Source organism: Pleurodeles waltl, chromosome 5 (genome assembly GCF_031143425.1).
Source record: "Pleurodeles waltl isolate 20211129_DDA chromosome 5, aPleWal1.hap1.20221129, whole genome shotgun sequence".
In the NCBI taxonomy this organism is placed as follows: domain Eukaryota; kingdom Metazoa; phylum Chordata; class Amphibia; order Caudata; family Salamandridae; genus Pleurodeles; species Pleurodeles waltl.
The window spans coordinates 730,300,083-730,321,655 of NC_090444.1; positions in this window are offsets into that span (position 1 = coordinate 730,300,083).

Consider the following 21,573-nt stretch of genomic DNA (forward strand, 5'->3'; position numbering starts at 1 on the left):
ACGCGTGTTCAACCAACTGCAGCACATCGTGATGGGGTGCTGGAACAACAGCTCTGATAAAATAGGTCTGAATAGAAACCTTCAATTTTAGGCATATGGCTGCCTCAAATTCTACAAACCACTCCTTCCACAAAAGAAAAAGGGAGGAGGTCCAGCGCTATCACTATATCCAGCTTCCCATTGTACAAATGTGCTGTTGAGTGGTTGCATTCGTAGGGCCCCTCCTACCTAAGCATGCCCCTAAAGTAGCCTGGATTTTTTTTTCTGGTGCCACTGATGCAGGTAATGTTCGAAAACTAGGAGGTGGGAGAATCAGGAGCATATTTATGGGGGATTTGGTGCAGAGCAGTGCAGACAGTCATCTTGCTGCACTGCCCTCCATCATTGTGAAAGGGCAGGAACGTGCCATATCTATAGAAAATGGCTCATTTCTGCCTTTTCCCCATGGGCTGGTGTATAATGGGCTGCCTAGCCCCAACGCAGGCACCCTTGCACCATGGTGCTAGAGTATCTGCATAGTAGGCAGGATTGTTTTTGTGCAGTGAGGAATATCTTCCTGCACAAAAACAATCACAGGAGCCTTTTTCCTCGTTCAAAGTGTGCTGCAAATTGCAGCACACATAGAAGGATGAGAAAATGAGAATGTTAGAAATGGGGTCTTTGGTTGACAGTCATGTTACCCCTTGTTCAAGCAAGGACCCTCACTCTAGTCAGGGTAAAAGAAAATCACCCTCAGATAATCCCTGCTTACCCCCTTGGTAGCTTGGCAGAGCAGAAGGCTTAACTTCAGAGTGCTAGGTGTAAAGTATTTGTACCAACACACACAGTAACTTAATGAAAACAGTACAAAATGACACCACACCAGTTTAGAAAAATAGGAAATATTTATCTAAACAAAACAAGACCAAAATGACAAAAATCCAAAATACACAAGTCAAGTTATCAATAAAAATGCAAAAAGAGTCTTTAAGTAGTTTTAAACACACACTGGCACTGCTAGCGTGAAAATGTACCTGGTGCGCATCAAAAATAACCCCGCATGGGTGGGCGGGCGTGCGTCAAAAAGGGCTTGCGATGCGTTGATATCACTCACGAGCAAGACCTTGCATCGTTTCCCCCTTCTGTCGAGCCGGCGTTCGTCGGTTCTTCTCTCCGCAGGAGAGCAATGGGTCGATTCGGTCCGCACATGAGTCCGAGCGGGCCTTGCGTTGTTTTTCCACGCCCAGCAGTACTTGAGTCGGAAGTCCCGACACACGATGATCCGAAAAGCCCGCAGCACGGGTTGTGATCTCCCAGGATCCGTCAGCAATGCTGCGTGTCGTTTCTCCTGCTCCATGTGTCGATTCTTCGGTCGCGTTTCCTACGAGCGTCGATTTTCAGCTGCGGACCTGGCAGTGCGTTGTTTCTTCATCCGCAGATCGGAGTTGCGTTGATCTTTTCCCCACACGCCGCTCTATGCGTGGATTTCCTTGTCTTCAGGCTGCCAGCTTCTCCTTTCAGGGTCCCAGGAACTGGATGGGCACCACAGGGTAGAGTAAGAGTCTCTCCAGAGACTCCAGGTGCTGGCAGAGAGAAGTCTTTGCTGTCCCTGAGACTTCAAACAACAGGAGGCAAGCTCTAGATCAAGCCCTTGGAGATTTCTTCTCAAGAAGGAAGGCACACAAAGTCCCGTCTTTGCCCTCTTACTCTGGCAGACGCAGCAACTGCAGGATAGCTCCACAAAGCACAGGCAGGGCAGCTCTTCTTCCTCAGCTCTTCAGCTCTTCTCCAGGCAGAGGTTCCTCTTGTTTCCAGAAGCGTTTCTAAAGTCTGTGGTTTTGGGTGCCCTTCTTATGTCCAATTTCTCCTTTGAAGTAAGCCTACTTCAAAGTAAAGTCTCTTTTGAATGTGAAATCCTGCCTTGCCCAGGCCAGGCCCCAGACACTCACCAGGGGGCTGGAGACTGCATTGTGTGAGGACAGCACAGCCCTTTCAGGTGTAAGTGACAACTCCTCCCCTCCCTTCTAGCACAGAGGGCTCATCAGGAAATGCAGAGTACACCCCAGCTCCCTATGTGTCACTGTCTAGGGTGAGGTGCAACCAACCCAACTGCCAAACTGACCCGGACAGGGAATCCACAAACAGGCAGAGTCACAGAAATGGTATAAGCAAGAAAATGCTCACTTTCTAAAAGTGGCATTTTCAAACACACAATCTTAAAATCAACTTTACTAGAAGATGTATTTTTAAATTGTGAGCTCAGAGACCCCAAACTCCACATGTCCATCCGCTCCCAAAGGGAATCTACACTTTAATCAGATTTAAAGGTAGCCCCCATGTTAACCTGCGAGAGGGACAGGCCTTGCAACAGTGAAAAACTAATTTAGCAATATTTCACTGTTGGGACATATAAAACACATTACTATATGTCCTACCTTAACCATGCACTGCAGGTAGCCCTTGGGGCTACCTACGGCCTACCTTAGGGGTGTCTGACATGTAGGAAAAGGGAAGGTTTAGGCCTGGCAAGTGGGTGCACTTGACAAGTCGAATTTACAGTTAAAACTGCACACACAGACACTGCAATGGCAGGTCTGAGACATGATTACAGAGCTACTCACGTGGGTGGTACAACCAGTGCTGCAGGCCCACTAGAAGCATTTGATTTACAGGCCCTGGCACCTCTAGTGCACTTTACTAGGGACTTACTAGTAAATCAAATATGCCAATTATGGATGAACCAATTACATACAATTTACACAGAGAGCATATGCACTTTAGCACTGTTTAACAGTGGTAAAGTGCTCAGAGTTCAAAAGCCAACAGCAACAGGTCAGAAAAAAATAGGAGGCAGGAGGCAAAAAGATTGGGGATGACCCTGCATAAGCAAAAAAGTCCAACAGAGGAGAAATTTCTCCTTATCGCACCTCCCCTGGGGAGGCATAAGGTTTTGGCACATTTTCAGGTTTACATGCTCTTGTAAATCTGGGGATACATAAAAATCAATGGGTGTTGCATGAGAACACCCACTGCAATGCCCATGGAATGCTTCCCTTGCGCATAGTAAGGCAACGTAGCGATTTGCTGTGCCTTGTCTTACTCCATATCTATGAAACCATTCAAAGCCATGCAAAATGCCTTTGTGTAGCCCCACAGATATGAGTTCAACTTTGTGCCACCATTGCATCATGAAAAGTGACATAACAGCAGTGCAAGGGGCTCATAAATATGCCCCACAATGTGTGTCTTGGGGCAGTCTCTTTATGCTGTGATATCTGCATCTGAATCTTGAGCCATTTAGAGGTTGCTAAAGCAGGTGATAACGGTGCACTGCTGGGGACAGGGCTGCTTTGCTTAAAGCTGTCACCCTCTTCTTGCTCATCACCTTCATCTCCCACTGTGATCAGAACTTATTCCTCTATCTCATCACTACCACCACCTGCAGCAATTCGTTTAAGGGCTCCTCCCATCAAATTATGTGATGTTTATTCATATGGGTCGTTTGCCTCAAGAACAAGAGTGTGAACCAGGCTTACCTTGACAAACACCCATGTGGCAAATATAGCATATTGCGATCATATCCTCTTGCTTGCTAATTGTAAAGAAGTCACACTGGTTAGGCGAACTCTTTATTGGGCTTCTGGTGCCACTGCCAATGACTGAAGAACTGAATGTAGGTGGATGTGTCAATGATTGCCTCTTTTCAGTGTGTACTTTGACTGAGGTAGTAGTGGATGCAGGTCTTAGCGGGGCCTTACAAATATGGAGGCTGGTGGTGGTGGTACCAGCACCACCTCCCTTGGAGCAGGTGGAATGAGGGGGTAATGTCTGTGTCCTCTGAGCCAGCTTCCATGACAATGACTGACTTGTCCTATTCATCCCCTTCCATAATTGTAAGGCTTTCAGAAACGTTCCTTTTCCCTTATTTCTAGTGGCTAATCTTGGACTCAGCCAGGGTCCAAACAATGTCCAGATTACCAGAGTGGGGGCTTGGAGAAGATGGTGGCGTACCCTTCCTTTTCGTTTCTGGAGATCAAGAAGCCAATTGCTCATGAAGTGGTTCATCTTGCTCATCAGGAAGTAGTTACCTCTCTGCTCTGACTTCAGGAAGATCTACTATTGCTGGTTGCAGCTCCTATTGTCCACTTCGCTCAGTTTCCTGCGACAATTGGGTACTAGTTTGCGGCTGAGATAACTCCATTCCAGACTCACTGCTCATCACCATGATTTCAGTGGCTGCCACACTGAGAGACACAGCATTAGGCTTTTGTTGGGGTGGTGCTATTGATGCAGGAGTGCTACTCCCAGCTTGCTGGCAGGAAGACAGTGTGACAGGTACACATTTCCTGAAAAAGATTTGTGGCTGCAGGACAGTGGTGGAAATCAGCTGCTTCTCCTTCTCAGTGGCCACTTTCTTGGCAGTACCTGCCTTTGGGGTCAACTTCAAGCTCTGTTAGTTGGCAGTGGCGCTTAGCTACACAAGAAGTGACTGAATGGCTCATGTGTTGTGGTCATGTCACTTTGTGCCGGCCTTCTATTTGGCAGGACTCTCTGGGTCATGTCTCTTTTACACGTAAAAGCAAGCAAGTAAGAAAAACATTTACTGAAACATGGAATTTTTGCAGTTTTATTTATTCATAATACAGACAATATAAATTAGTGTGGTTAGTGCATCCCTTCCAAAGTCCAACCACACCACCATGACATAATATTTCATTTTCAATCTGGATAACAACATACAGATGTAACATTTTTCTTTAGGTGCATCTAAGAGAGACACCTGTGGCAGGCAGGGGGTCCAGGGAAAACAGGAATAATCTTTGAAAAATGGAATGCTGATATGTGTGCGGTTGTGCGCCTGCGGCAGACAGAGGGTCCGGGGAAAATGAGTAATGACACTGATTAAAAAATGAATGCTGAAGTATGACTGGTGCCTATGGCTTGTAGGGAGTGGGTGAAGGTAAAAAATGTTTAAAAAAAAAAAATACATACATAATAAATAAATAAAAAATAAAAGTAAATACATAAATGAATGAATAAATTAATTAATAAATAAATAAAAAATAATTGCTGTTGTACTAGGGAACTATGAGGAACCCATTGGGGTTTGGGAGGCAAGGAGGTGCAGATGAAAATGGAAAGAAAATGCATATAATATTAAACATTGTTTGTTCATATACTACAGAAATCTTCAATCATATTATTTAAACTGATATAAAAGAACACAGGCAGGCTTGTGGCAAAAGCACACTGAATGCCTGTACAAAATGGCCACCGACCACATGGCCAAACAACAACAGCAAGCAAGGAGGCATTGGAGAACAAAAAACACATGCAGGCCTATGGCAAAAGCACACTGGCTGGCTGCACAAAATGTCTGCCAGCCACATGGCCATACAGCATCAACAACAACAAGTCAATGGGCATGGGAGAACAAAGAGCACATGCAGACATGTGGTAAAAGCACACTGACTGGCCATACAAAATGGCCACTGGCCACATGATCAAACAACAAGCAAAGACTTAGATATGGACAACAAAGAACAAATGCACTCCTATGGCAAAAGCACACTGGCTGGCTTCACAAAATGGCCACATTGTCAACATACAACAACAGCAAGCAAGGAGGCATAGGAGACTAAAGAAGACATGCAGACCCATGGCAAAAGGACACTGAGGGGGTCATTACGACCCTGGCGGTCATGGACCGCCAGGGCCGGGGACCGCGGATGCACCGCCAACAGGCTGGCGGTGCATCCAGGCCAATTCTGACCGCGGTGGTAAAGCCGCGGTCAGAAAAGGGAAACCGGTGGTTTCCCGCCGGTTTTCCCCTGGCCTGAGGAATCCTCCATGACGGCGCTGCAGGCAGCGCCGCCATGGGGATTCCGACCCCCTTACCGCCAGCCTGGTTCTGGCGGTTTTGACCGCCAGAACCTGGTTGGCGGTAACGGGTGTCGTGGGGCCCCTGGGGGCCCCTGCCTTGCCCATGCCAATCGCATGGGCACAGCAGGGGCCCCCTAACAGGGCCCCACCAAGATTTTCAGTGTCTACATAGCAGACACTGAAAATCGCGACGGGTGCAACTGCACCCGTCGCACCCTTTCCACTCCGCCGGCTCCATTCGGAGCCGGCATCCTCGTGGAAGGGGGTTTCCCGCTGGGCTGGCGGGCGGCCTTCTGGCGGTTGCCCGCTAGCCCAGCGGGAAACTCAGAATTACTGCGGCGGTCTTTTGACCGCGCAGTGGTATTCTGACGGCGGTACTTTGGCGGGCAGCCTCCGCCGCCCGCCAAGGTCAGAATGAGGCCCTGACTGTCTACATAAAATGGCCGCCGCCCACGTGATCAAACACGAACAACAATAGCAAGCACGTAGACCTTGGAGAACAAAGAACACACTCAGGCCTATGGCAAAAGCACACTGGCTGAGTGCACAAAATGCCTGCCAGCCACGAGGTCAAACAACAGCAAGCAAGGCGGCATTGGAGAAAAAGAACACAAGCAGGCTTATGGAAAAGCATACTGACTGGCTATAAAAAATGGCCACCAGCCACATGATCAAACTACAAGCGAGGACTCAGGCATGGACAACAAAGAACACATGCAGGACTATGGCAAATGTACACTGGCTGGCTGCAAAAGTGGCTGCCAGACACATTTTCAAACAACAACAGCAAGCAAAGAGGCACTGGAGACCAAAGGGCACATGCATGCCCATGGCAAAAGCACACTTCTTGCCGGCACAAAATGGCCACCGGCCACATGGTCAACATCGTAAATAACAGCAAGCAAGGAGGCATTGGAAAAAAAGAACACATGCAGGCCTATGGCATGAGCACACTGACTGGCTATACAAAATCGCTGCCAGACACATGGTCAAACAACAAGCAAGGACTCAGACATCAACAACAAAGAAAGCATGAACGACTCTTGCAAAAGCTCTCTGACTGGGTGCACAAAATGGTCACCGGCCACATTGTCAAATAACCACAACAGTAAGCAAGTAGGCATTGGAGAACAAAGAGCACATGCAGGCCAATGGCAAAAGCACACTGGCTGGCTGCACAAAATAACCGCCAGCCACATGGTCAAACAATGCAGGCCTCTAACTAAAACACATTGATGCCCTATATACAAATGTTGCCAGCCACATGGTCAAACAACAGCAAGCAAGGAGGCATGGATAACAAAGAATAAATGCAGACTCAGGGCAAAAACACACTGCCTGGCTATACAAAATGGCCGCCGGCCACATGGTAAATAACAAGCAAGCCTCAGACATGGACAACAAAGAACACATGCAGGCTTATGGCAAAACTTCACTGGCTGGCTTCACAAAATAACCACTGGTTACATGGTCAAACAACAGCAAGCAAGGACACATTGGAGGCCAAAGAACACATGTAAGCCTACACTAAAGGACCATGTCTGCCAGCAGAAAGTGGCTGCCGGCCATATGGTCAAACAACAACAGCAAGCAAGGAGGCATTTGAGAACAAAAACACATGCAGGCCTATAACTAAAGCACATTGACTGCCTATAGAAAATGTTTGCCAGCCACATGGTCAAACAACAGCAAGCATGGAGGCATGGAGAACAAAGAACAAATGCAGGCCTATGGACACTGACTACACAAAATGGTCTGTTTCCATATGGCATGGAGGACAAGCAAAGACAAATGGCAGCCTATGTCAAACACACACACACTGGCCAGACAAAGAAAGCATGGCAACAATGAAGAAAGCACGGCCCTTGATTCAGCAATGCCAAAAAATGAAAATTAAATGAGCTGTAAAACAACACAGATCCTCCCAAAGCATTAATTATTACCATACCAAAATATACTGTTTGCAGGGGAAAAAAATTGAAATACAAAAAAAACTAAATTTTTTATTCAATTCAATGCAATCCATGGATGAAACTGACGTTTTAAAACAACATATACCAGAGAAACAGTTGTTTCATGTACCCATGACTAGTACTGGCTGGATAGCCCCTGGGCAGACTAGTCCACAATCGACATAGTAAAATAAGAGAATAGTGCAAATTTAACAAACCTGGAGAAAATGTACTGAACTGTGCAACCTATTTCCCCTATAAAAGATAAAAGATGAAATGCAAAACAATGACTGGGCCTCAACTGAAAATCCAGGCCACCCACCGCAATCACAATCCAATTTAAACATTGAATAAAAGTTCAAATAAATACCGGTGCATGCCCTCTATCAAACAAACAACACTTTTATGGAAAGGTTTTTCAACTTAATTGTGATATCACAAAAACAAAGTACTTAAAATACATTGGTATGTATGCATCAGGAATTGTAGACAGAGAGAGTGATCCTTCCACCTCGAAATCCAAATAAAAAGTGACCAGGAGATGGACAAAGCACTGGGAGGAGCCCACTGTACAGTAAAAGAAAGTAGGAGCCTCTGGGGGCTTTCTTATAGTTGAAAAAACTACCTGAATGGACCATTTAAGTCAAATATTCACTCAAAAATGCCTTTTCAAGTAGACTTAGCTGCTTTTCAAATAGAAAATCAGCAAATCTTACGTGTGCTTGCTAGTGGCCAGAAAATCTCTTTGCGCTCACCAGGGAGCACCAAAATAACTCTTGCACGCACAAATGTAAAACAATTCTGCCATATGCCGGATGGCAAAATTTAATGGGAACTTCATGGTACTCACATAGCGCAAAGTTCACAAATTCCGCAAACTCCTCGGCAAAGCAGAACTTTTCACCCACCCCTAGTTACAACATAACATTTTAAACTCAAAAAGCCACAGAAATTCACCAGTTATAGTTATCTGAAGTAACTGTACCTCCTGCCCTAAGATAACTATAACTTGTGCCCCTCGTGTCTTTCTCTTTAATAATTTGATTGCAAATATTGCAGTGATATTATCTATGATGTAATAGTAGATGTCACAAGTGATGTAATATGTGGGATAATTACCAGTGCATGATGAGAGTGCAAGTTATAGTTACCTTACTGCATAGTGACTTCACATAACTATTATTAGAGAATTTCAGTTTTTTTCATGGCCAACTATACAATCACTTAAACCTTTGTTTTTTCAGTGAATTTTTGAGGTTTGTTCTACATAAAGTAATATTTTATTACCATACGTACAGCCAACCCCCTGCCGTGCAGGACATTTGACTGTGTGCTGTGGGGGGATTGGCCCCAGGACAACCCCCTGTGGTCAGCCAACCCTTTTTCTGCGTAAATGGCCTCTGAGCAGTTAACCCTAAGCCAGCCTTCTGCAACACCAAAAAATAAAAAGTGAGCCTATTGCCTTATCAAGGTCTGAGCATCTCAATAAATAGTCAAGGCAGATCTATCATGTTTCTTCTAAAATCGCCAATAATTGTAATCAAATGTATATTGCAATAATTCACACAATGCAATGTTCATTAATGATGATTATTAAAAAAAAGTTTAATAAAGTTTTATTAATATGCCTTTGTCTCTTTCTTTTCACATAGACTTTATTATTACATTTTGTGGGTGAAAAACTTGAAATTAAATAGTCAGATACATATAGCTTGAAAAAAAACAACAAAAAAAACAAAGATGTCTCTGAGACTTTCTTTTAACATTTGGCAGCCCACGTAATGTAATCTTAAACACAACCACAAGAGGATCTTGTGTTTTTCTTTTATAAACTTCAAGCCACTTGAAATGGTGCTATATAACCAGCCCCCAGAAATTGTTCCACCCCCAGCTATGGAGTGAAAGCTCAAGCCTAGGAAGTGCTTTAAAAAAATATAGTAATTTCTCCTGGGGGTCATGGTTTCAATGATCCAGGAGACATACTATTTTTTCTAATATTGCTAGAGGGCTGCAGGTAGTTCTGCAGCCCACCACAACATTAAAAAACAAACTGATAGTGTCCCTGCCCTTTTTAGAGACATCACAAAACCAAATATAATATGTAAATACCCCTTGCATGACACTATGTGGTGCTCCTTAAAGGAGCAGTGAAAAATAAATGTGCTTCTCTACTTTAATGCCCCCGCGAAGACCTGGGACACCCATTTAAAAAACAAAAATAACTACTGTGGATGGAGGCATGGTCCCTCCTCCCTAAGCCTTTACAGCCCCAGTGACCCCATCCCCTTGGGCCTTTCTTTTTATTTAAGGGAAGGGGGCATGTGGACCCCACCTTGAGCCACTTTGGTTCAGGAAGACCTATCCCCCAGGCCTTTAATTTTTAATAGGAGGAACAGGGTGTGCAGTCCTCTTCCTCAAATCTTCTTGGGGCCTGAGGACCACATTCTCAGTGGCCTATCATAAATAAAGGAGTAGGGGTGCACAGCCCCCTTTCAAACCCTCCTATCAAGACTTGGGAGGGGGGATCATGGCCCCCTTTTCTTCTTAGAATCTTAGGTGGAGATGGGGTTCATGGGGCCTCTTAGAGGCACATGGAGGGGGTCACATGCCCCACCCCTTTTTAATAACTGGGCCACGGGATATGGTATCTGCCAGGTCTCGTATAGACTTTGGGAGGGGGACCACATGTCTCCCTCCCCTATAATTTCAATGACCACTCACCACAGGCCTCTGCCCACCTGGGGGGTGTTTCGTTTAAAATTCACAGATTTAAGGATGCTCCAAGAATTTTCAGCAAATTTTGAAAAAAAATGTTTTTGGCCCCAGACAGGGGTCCTTCAGTGACCCCACCATCAGGCCTAGAGGAGGCTCAGTGTTTCCTTACCAGCTGCCAGCGTGAACTTATAGTTAGGTCAGACTGTTCATAGGAACAGCAGAAGAGTGGTATTTCCCTAATAATTTGGCAAATCTTCATTAAAACATTCAACATTAAAAAAAAATGGAAAGCATTTTGTGGTGGCCATTAAAGACTAGGGGTCATTGTCTCATTAAATTGAAACCTCCACAGTGTTCTAACGAACAACTAGAGCAATAGCATTCTGTATTTATGGTAGAAGTGTGTTACACCTTATGCCATCTTGATGGATTAAAAGCTGTAAAACGTAAAGTGTCTACATAAGAAATGGACCAAATCAAGGGGTTGTTTTGTCATTGAAATTATAGTTAGTACTCTAGAAAGCTAAAACAAGGACATATTTTCTATATGTTCTCAAATGTATTTCTCACCCATGTCAGTAAAACGTTCTGACATACAGACTGAAGCATGTACTTTCCGCACCATCCTGTCAGTTAGGTGTCCTGCAGCTTCCCATAGTGTTTTAATGAACAACTATTGTAGTAACAGTCTATATTTATGACAAACGTTTGGCACACCTGAAGCCATCTTGACAGATTCAAAGCTGTAAGTCCTAAAGCATGTCCTTTAGAAATGAACAAAATGAGTGGTTTCTTTTTGCATAAAAAATTATGGTTAGTGCAATAGAAAGCTAAAATGAGGACAAACAGGTGGCTGTGGCATTAGGAGCACAACTGACCATATAGGGTAGAAGAGAGAGGGTTCAGGGCATGTACACAGACAATGGATGGAAGCAGTGAGGGTGGCAGGGCAGCAAGCTGACCACAGAGGACAGGCTAGTATGGGCAGTGCAGCTCAACAGACTATGGAGGGCAGGGGGAAGGAGGCAGGGGCATGTGCAAAGAGAACATAAGGCTAGCGAGAGGGGAGAAGAGTCAGGAAGGTAACCACAGAGGACAATGCGGCATGGGCAGCATTAGTAGGTTGAACACAAATGCGAGGTGAGAAGGGGAAGAGGCACTCAGATAGAGAACAGAGGGAGGACAGCAGTGGCGAAGGGCACTCTCTTTGACAACATATGGCAGAGGGAGGGGACAGAGGCAGTAAGCTGACTACGTTTGTGAAGTCAGCTGGGTAGGTGCACCAAGCTGATCAAAGAAAGCAGGTGGGAGTGCAGGGGCACATAGATGGAGAATAGAGGGCCTTAGAGAGAGCAGCAGGGGCAGTAAGCTCTAACTGCACATGGCCAAAGGCATACACAGTTGGAGTGTTGTCTGAATATTATCAAAAAGTCCCAGAAATTCACTGAAAAAACAAACAAACGTTAAAAGGACTTTATAGTTTGGTACCGTAATGTGAGCTTCCCTTTCATTAAAGAAATTGTATAAACTCATGGAAAAACGAAGGTTTATTTAGTTGTTGAAATGGGTTAAGACTAACATTTACAAAACAAAACACTGAAATTCACCAGTTATAGTACAGTTATCTAACTATAACTTGCACACCTTCCATCCACTGCTCATGACGTGTGGGGCTCATGATTTGTGGTGTGATGTGAGTTCTGTGTGGAAAGTTAAGGATGCACCTAACTGCAGAGTTCTGGATGGTTTGTAGTCTTCTTGTGAGTTGCTTGGTGATCTCAGAGCAGATCATGTTTCAATAGTCAAACTTCCTGTTGACTAGGCATGAGTGACAGTTTTTCTAGTGTCTTTATATACGTTACCCAGTGACGATCATTAGCATCACGTTTCCATAGGAAAGTGCTATTTTTGGATTGCTCATAACTTTGACAGCGTTTAGCTAAAGATGCATCAACCTCAGCTCCTTCCTGGAAAAGTTTGGGGTGATCCGTGAAGCAGGCATGAGAAAAGGTAGTTTGAAAACACGTTTTGCCAGGGTAATTTTCCACAGGAAATAACCGTGATACCACAAAAATGGCTAAATGGAATTATACCAAATTTGGCAGAAAGCTATATCTTGGGTCAGAAAATGTTTTTCCTGTGATGTGGTATAATTCTGTTTGGTAGTTTTAAAGAAATGAAGGTTTAAAATATATAGAAATTTCATGCTGAAGAGGATCTTCGGAGTCAACATATTTTTAAATAAAATCCGATCGGCTGCAACCACATCAACAAAGACGTGATGGCAGCCATTTTAGGACTCGGGACTCAGTACCCCATCCTGAAAAAAGGTTAAACAAACAAAGGAGGGGGAAGGTTAATGATACTCTGCATCCTAGACCTGGTGGAGGAGTCACAGAGGGCCCAGCTCGTAGGGACAAACACTCATATTTTTATTTTAAAAAATTACCACAGGTTCATAGAGGAGCTGCAGTAAAACTGTAAAAACATTAGAAAAACAAGGTGGGTCATTTTGAATGAATAGGGGTACATGCAGCACCCCTACCTAAGCCTTTTATCTAGGCCTCAGGGACACCATAACGCAGGGCTAAATGATTTCTACAGGGGAAGGCGGCATGCATTCCCCCACCCTAGGCCATTTTTCATGCCCTCGGGACCCCCTTCCCTTGGGGTTGAGTTAAATGTTATGGGAAGGGGGACTTGCACCCCCTCTTGAGCTTCAGTGAGGCCCTAGGGGCTCCATTCCCTAGGGTTGATTCATTTCTAAAGCAGACAGGGGTGTGTGGCCCCATTCCCAAGTCTTATCAAGGTCCCAAGGATTCTGTCCCCTAGGACAAAGGCAGGGCAGTTTTTCTGATCTCACACCAGGTGGCAGTAAACAATTTCGTGCCAGGTGAAAATACAAATGTTTTTTGGGGGCGTGGCCAGCTGAGCAGCGAGATGGCCGCTCTTTGAGTGAGCTCCGCCGGCCGGATTGTAATCCTTCAATAATCCTGCACATCGGGGCGAGTACAAACTGCCAAAACCTACAAAAAATATGCGGATGATGGTGCGACGCAGGTGGAGGCAGGAGAATCGTATTTTTTATTGCCTGTGAGGAGTTGGGGGACGGCGCGACCTGAGAGCGGAACTGGCGGTGACGTCGGACGGAGCTCGCTGGTGGAGGAGCCGCGACTCGGGCCGGGGGCTTGTGCTGGCGGCGGGGCCTGTGCTGGGGCAGCGCCGGGACGCGGAAAGGTCCCGGTGTTGTTAAAGCTGCCCCGAGGATCCTGCCGGCGCTGTGGTGCTGGGGCTGCCCCTGGGCGGCCTGGGAGGTAAGCTCGCGGGGCCGCGTGGCCGGGCAGCGGCTCTAGACTCGGGGCGCTGCTCGCGAGCGCGGACGAAGCCGGAAAGATGCGGGACCCCCAATAAAAACTATACGGGTGACATTTGAGCTGCACTCCGACGGACGGAGGCAGCCTGCTTGACATCAATGCTGAGCTCGGGGCGGGGATCGGAGCACCAGATTTCAGAGGCGGCGGCCGCCATTTTGGGGCCAAAACTACCGTTGACAGAGTGGGGTGGCACGTGGACTGTAGAGAGGCTGAGCACTGGCGCGGAATCTTGCATATGCCGAAGGCGCCCTGTGGAGGAAACTAGAGCTCTTGAGAAGGTGGAAGTGTCTGATCTGCCCGGCACCGCGAGTGGCGTGCTCCGAAGATGCAGAGGTGAGGCGCCTGGAGGCCTGTGAGAAAACACAGCTGGGCAGACGGCGGATTGTGGATAGTAGGGTCAGGTGCTGCTGTGACCTGCCCAGTTGCCTCGTGAGTGCGGGGGGGTGAACGGAAGGCCCTCCCCCCCCGCCGACCTGAGCTAGTGGATGGCAGAGTGATCATTGGCTTACACCCTGGCAACCGTTTTAGACAAATGCGGTGAGTCAATCTTAGGGAATCCAGTGGTGGTGCTGGCGGCGACGACGGGGCTTGTTGGAGCAGAATCAGTCAGCGAGAGCGCCGTGAAGGAGATAGGGGTGCCCAGCTGCGGCTACGCGGGAGCGGAGGTGGCTCTGGGACTTGGGTGGTAGCTCACGGCGAGACCGGGTGGATCTCTCTCTGTCATGGGGAAGCATGATGTTAAGCAGCCGAAACTGAACTTTGATCATAAGCGCTCCACGCGGCAGGGAGAGTTGGAGCAGGGGCCCCGGGCGACGGAGGGGCGCGACCTGGCCGCAGACGACCAGGGCGAAGATTTGCGCACGTTGATGCTTGAGATGTGCTCCAGCCTCCGTAATATTGATACTAAACTGGACAATCTCACCAGTCAGTTAGACTCTGTGAAAACCCAGGTGGCCACACACGAGACGAGGTTGGACACGCTTGAGGCTCGCCAGTCTGAATGTCATGAGTATCAAGTGGAAACAAGGGACCAACTCCTGCACATGGACAAATTATTGAAAATAATCCATGCAAAGAATGAGGACTTGGAAGCACAGTCCCGGCGCAATAATCTACGCATCACAGGTATCCCGGAGACCACTGCCATAACTAAGATGGAAACATATATCACTGAACTCCTACACGAACTGTTTGACCCCAACCTCTCGGAGGTGTTTGTGGTGGAGAGGGCGCACAGATCGCTGGGACAGAGGCCTCCTGTGGGTGCGCCGCCCCGACCTATAATTGCGAGTATCCTGAACTACCAAGACAGAGACTTGATCCTTAAACTGGCGAGGGGGAGAGGATCCATCACGCACAAGGGAAATAACATCTCCTTTTACCCTGACTTCACCCCGGCTGTCCAGGCCGCCCGCCGTGAGTTCTTGCCTGCAAAACGACTTCTTCTGCAGGCGCAGATCCCGTACTCCCTCCTCTACCCGGCTAAATTAAAGGTGTCCTTCGAGGGGTCTGCCCACATATTCACTAATGCCAAGGAGGCGATGAAGTTCGCTAAACACGTGGGACGCAAATCCGCACAATGTTCCAGGGATGCTGTGGAGACAGGGGATATCAGGCTCTGTGACAATGAGTAAACGTGGATCCAATCTAATATACCCTGTGGGGAATTGCTCCTAGTAAAAAGTGACTTCTGCCCGCTGGAGGGGGAGAAGCACTTGTGATGCCTGTTGTTCAATCTTATCATCTGCTATTCTAGATAGATCTAATTATTAGGTTTTGTGCGGCGAGGATCCCCTGCAGATCTTCCGGCCACACCGTTTCACACGGGGAAGTAGCCGGCATCGCCACACCCCCTTGGGAATGTTACCTTGCTTATTAAAATGTCTCTTTGGGGATAATATGGGGAAGGTTAATCTACGACCCGGTTGGGGGGTTGGAGTGGGTGGGGGGAGGTGGGTTGGGTTTGTTATCTTGTTGTTTACTGCCAACATCTATTGTGTGCTACCTATGTGGTGTCTTGAACGTACAGCCTGGTCAGTGTCAACATGTCTTACTGCACTCTACAAGATGTGTGAGAGAAATGCCAAAAGTGGATAAAACTTTGAACTGTCTCACCTGGAATGTTGGGGGGCTCAACGACTACAGGAAGGCTAGGTTGGTACATGCATATTTGGTGCGGCATGGTGTGGATGTCTGCCTATTGCAGGAAACGCATTTGAACACTGCCCCTGCCCAAAGACTGCGTCACACTAGATGGGGCCATGTTTATTCAGCTATTTACTCCAACTATGCCCGAGGGGTGGCGATACTGTTAAGACGCGGGTTGGACTGGCGGGAGGGCGCTGTTCAATGTGACCCAGAGGGGAGATATGTTTGGGTACAAGGCATTGTGTGCGGTGTTTCGGTAGTATTTTGGTGCTGTGTATGGGCCTAATGTAGACTCTCCAGGTTTCTTCCATAAGCTTTGGGGGCAGGTGAAAGCCACTGGATGCGATACAATTGTATGGGGTGGTGATTTCAATGCAGTACTTGATGACACAGTAGATAGGAAGGGGGCAGCTCGCACATTGAATCCGTTGGCGGGTTCCGCACTACGAGAAATAATGCTGGATGGCGGATTGGTTGATGTATGGCGAGGTAGACATGGAGACCTGAGGGAAGGCACCTGTATATCGACCTATAGCGGCGCGTGGTCCCGTCTTGACTTTTGGCTTGTGTCGCGAGATGTTGCACTGTGGACGTCGCAGGTAGAGCACATGCCCCGTACACTGTCCGACCATGCGCCCTGTATGCTGAGGTTACTACTCCCTGGGGGTCCTTCTCAGGCATTCTCATGGCGACTCCCGCCCCAGGCACTACTTGATGTTGCATTCAGGGAGGAGATACGGACTGATATCACTGACTATTTTGAGCGTAATGCGGGGTCGGTGGACACAGAGGTGACTCTGTGGGAGGCCTTCAAGGTCGTCATTAGAGGCCAATGTATAGCCCGGCAGGCCGGGGTATTGAAGGCGATACGGAGCACTCTGGTAGCACTTGAAATCGATATAAAACTACTCGAAAGCACTTTCTTAGAGGCTGGGGAGTCAGAAGTGGCGGGGTTATTGAAAACCAAATTATTGGAATATGAAGAGGAGGCGTTAAGGGAGGTCAAGTTCTTGGGGAAATATGCGGAGGCGAGGCGCTACGGCGAAGGAGGGAGACCGGGGAAGGTCCTAGCAAATATGATTAGACCGCTGCGTCCCGCGACATATATCCATGAACTGCGCACGGCTGATGGCGTACTGATTCATGACAAGGAGAACATTGTAGGAGCATTCTCCAAGTTTTATTCTCGTTTATATACCAACACTCAAGACGAATGCCCAGAAGAGCTTCTATCCTATCTAGATTCCATTGCATTAGTATGGCTCAATAATAAACACAGAGAATATATGGACCTTCCAATAGACGCCGGAGATGTGGCACAAGTTATCAGGAGCCTGCCGCCTGATAAGGCGCCGGGACCTGATGGTCTCACAACAGCTTTCTATAAGGCATACGTAGACGAGCTGTCGCCCCGGTTGCTAGCAGTGTACGAGGAGGCCCTGGAGAAAGGGGTGTTGCCTGCCACTATGTGCGAAGCGCTGATTATCACACTGCTGAAGCCGGATAAACCTGCTGACGATCTAAACTCATACAGGCCCTTATCTCTGATTAATGTAGATGTGAAAATTTTAGCCAAACTGCTCGCGAACCGGGTGCAGCCAATGCTGTCATTGGTCGCACTCCCCGACCAGTCCGGTTTCATACCAGGTAGGGCGACCTCCCACAACCTGCGAACGATCTTCGCTACATTACATTACCTACACCCTGAGGTTAGAGCTGCCGTGGTGTTTTTAGATGCCACTAAGGCCTTTGATACAATTGAATGGCCATATTTATTCCATATATTAAAAAGGATGGGTTTCAGTACGCTGCTGATTAGAAAAATTCGCCTGCTTTACACTTTACCTACAGCCAGAGTGCGGGTGAATGGTCTGGTGTCGGAGCCGTTCCCTGTATTGCGTGGTACCAGGCAGGGTTGCCCTCTCTCCCCGCTGCTATTTGCAATAGCTATGGAGCCGCTAGCTGCAAGGATTAGGCAACATCATACTGCAAGAGGTAGAGGATTCAGTTCTAGAAATCTTCTAATATCACTATACGCGGACGATGTGACCCTTTATCTTACCAATCCTGCGGACAACTTGGATCCCATCCTGCGGGAATTTGTCCGCTTTGAGGGTTTCACGGGCATCTCCATCAACTGGTCTAAATCGGTAATCTTTCCCCTCACGGACGGCACTGCGGAGGTGTGCTCTGAATACCCCCTGCGCTGGGAGGCGGAAAAAGTAAAATATCTGGGGATTTGGATAAGTCGTGACCTTCAGGAGATTTGGGGCCTTAACTTTGGCAGGGCTATGATGTGGCTGAGCGAGAAAGTGAAGTTATGGGCTTCCCTGCCCCTATCACTAACTGGGCGGATCGCGCTGTCAAAAATGATAGTGTTGCCCAAATTCCTTTATCTATTCGTCAATATACCTATACAGCTTACAGCACACTTCTTCACCACTTTGAGGTCACACCTGGTTGAGCTGGTGTGGGCGGGTGGACAAGCCAGGATAGCGTGGGACACGCTAGCGCTGCCACTGCGACAGGGAGGTTTGGGTGTCCCAGATATAAAACTGTATCCCCTCTGCGCTCAGGCTCAATTCCTGCATTTTTGGACCCACCCTGTCCCTTTTCAACCTCACGTGGCAGTGGAACGAGATGTGGTGGCGCCCCTTCCACTTGGAGTGGCGATATGCGCTAAGGCAAGGCGTCCTAGAGAAGATGTAGATACGGCTAGGATGCTGCAGTGGGTATGGGAGGAGTTGCGCAGGAGGGCCGGGGTCCCAGTGTTGTATGCTCCATCGCTCCCTCTGTTGCATAACTCGATGCTGCCCTGTGTGGCTGATGGAATAGCTGGTCACCTGATTGACAGGATGAATCTCCGCACCTTTGCTGACCTTTTTCCCAGTGGCAAGTTTATGCCTCCCCCGGCGCCGGAGGAAGGGGGTACGGTGCCCTTTTCCAAATTATTTCTGTACCATAAACTACGTGCGGCGTGCCGGACGCTATTCGGGGGGTTCCCTGATGCGCCGCCGGTCTTTACAGCCCTGGAGGCGGTGGTGGGCTCCCCTTCTCCCCGAAAGCTAGTAACTCGTATTTATCGCCATATGCAAAACATGACACCAGTGGTAGCGCCTAAATCTATGCTGTATTGGAACGAGGAGCTCCAGCCTGAGATTTCTGTGGAACAGTGGGAGTTCTGCTGTGGGCAGCTTGCTGAGCTTTCGCCAAATTACAAGCTGCGTTTAATACATTTTAAATACCTGCATAGGTTCTACAGAACCCCCATCAGCCTGAAAAGAATGGGGCTTAGGGAGACAGATGAATGTTGGCGTTGTGGGTCGGCTTTGGCCACTTTTCTACATATAGCTTGGTCCTGCCCGAGGTTGAAGGGTTATTGGTCTCAAGTTTTTGTATCAGTAAACCAGATAGTGGGCCGCTCTGATGTCCCTTCCCCTCTGATTGGGCTACTAGGTTATGTCAGAGACACTCCGCCAGCGGTGCGCAGGCTGCATGCATTACTTTTACTGTTTGCTAAGCGATGGGTGGCGATACACTGGGGTAGGCAGAGGGTGCCCGCGGTGAGGGATTGGCTGGCGTTTGTAACTTACGGGCACACGCAGCTAACCACATTCTGGGAGTTAATGCCGGCTGCATCTAGACCCCGTGACATTTGGGATCCGTTTGTGAGCTGGGCTCGGGAACATCAGAGCCGGGAATCAGAGGGAGATACCCTAAGTGAATGATCCCTGGGAAGGGGGTGGCGGTGGGGATACATCGCACTACTCGCCTCTCACATAAGGGAGGATATGCCTTTAATACTAGCATGACCCTGATCGCTACCCCTGTTTTTCTCCCGCGGCTGCCCTCTCTAAACACTAAGGCAGAATGTTGTGACCCTTTTGAGCCCCTGTGCCCAGTCTAGGTGCATGTAATCTCTATTGATATGGACATGATGACTACTGCAATATACTCCTTTTTGTAGGACACCTAAATGCATAAAATATGTGACACACTAATGATGATAATTGGCAAGTTTGTTTGTTGTATTTTTTATAACGAAAAATGCTTAATAAAAAAAAAAAATACAAATGTTTTTCCCTGCCTGCGCTCTCAAAGGCAAGGAAATATAGAATTGCTTTTATCTGGCAGGAACAGAAGAAAAGTTACTCTTACTGGGTGTGAGCAATGCTGGCCCCGTGGCACCTGGGATGGGTACTGGCAGGGAAACTTGTGGGGCTTCAGAGGCCATAGTCCTCCCCCTGCACACCTACTGTTAAAAAGAGGTGAGCAGGGCCCCATAGAATGGAGCTGCTTGCAGGGAGCTGACAGGGCCGTGGGGCCCTGGTGTTCTCCCATGGCATCCCACCATACAAAATTTTGTGGAGTGCCACTTGTAGGCACAGGGGCATCTCAGAGTAAAAAGAAATGTTCAAAAAATGTGACCTACTGCTGTGTAAGGCAGCTTGCAGAGAGCCAGTGAGGCCGCGGGCACCTTGGGGGTCCCCCTGGGTCTCTCAACAAAAATTAAAGCTGTCTCAGTCCCAGGTGGGACTGAGACAACCTCATAAAACACACATAAAAAGGGAGGAAAATAATAAATGAGCAAACTGAGCCACTCATTTATTGAACATTGCTCCTGGCCAGTGTCACTTAATTCCCTTCATGGGCTAACTTTCATAAACTATGCAGCATGGTGGTTCCCCAGTCTGGGTAGGGGAACTATTAGCATGTTTGTAAGTGTTGTCTGGGGGGGCTACTTAGTCCAGAAGCCCCCCACAAACACTGAAAAAAATTGAACCATATGTTTCCTGGGGTCTATAAAATATGACCTCAAGACACATTATTGATATTTTTAAGTATTCCCCGAGATGGAGTTTTTGTTCTTTTCCTCTTCCGCTTGGGAATGTAGGGACTCCTTGTGGTTGTTTTTTATGGTTGCATTATGTGGCCCAAAGTGACTATAACTTGCGCCCTCGCAATGTACTGCTAAAAACCTCTGATATTACATCTTTCATGACGTGTTCTATGACATAAATGATAACATCACTGCAATATCTGAATGACATAATTCATGACAAGATAACTTGCTCCCCCACCATGTGCATGGTGGAGAAGCGAGTTAAAGTTCATTGAGGTAACTATAACTGGTAAATGTGAACTTTTATTTTAGTTTAAAATGGTATGTTTTAACTGATATGTTCATCTAACTATGACCTCACCATATCCTTTCCTTTTTCAGTGAACCATATTTTTAATATATATATATATATATATATATATATATATATATATATATATATATATATATATATATATATATATATATATATATATATATTGTGAACAACATAAGTAGATTCACAGGATTTGGTAATGTACAATAACATGAAATTTTCGTGCAATTAAATGAAACTACATGGATTGCACAAAAAATAAAACTGGAGTTTGGTGCTGTATCTTAGTGCAAAATGCATCCTGTCATGCACTTTGACTGTGAGGATACACTTTGCATTGTGAGCAACTGCTGCTTGAGCTCA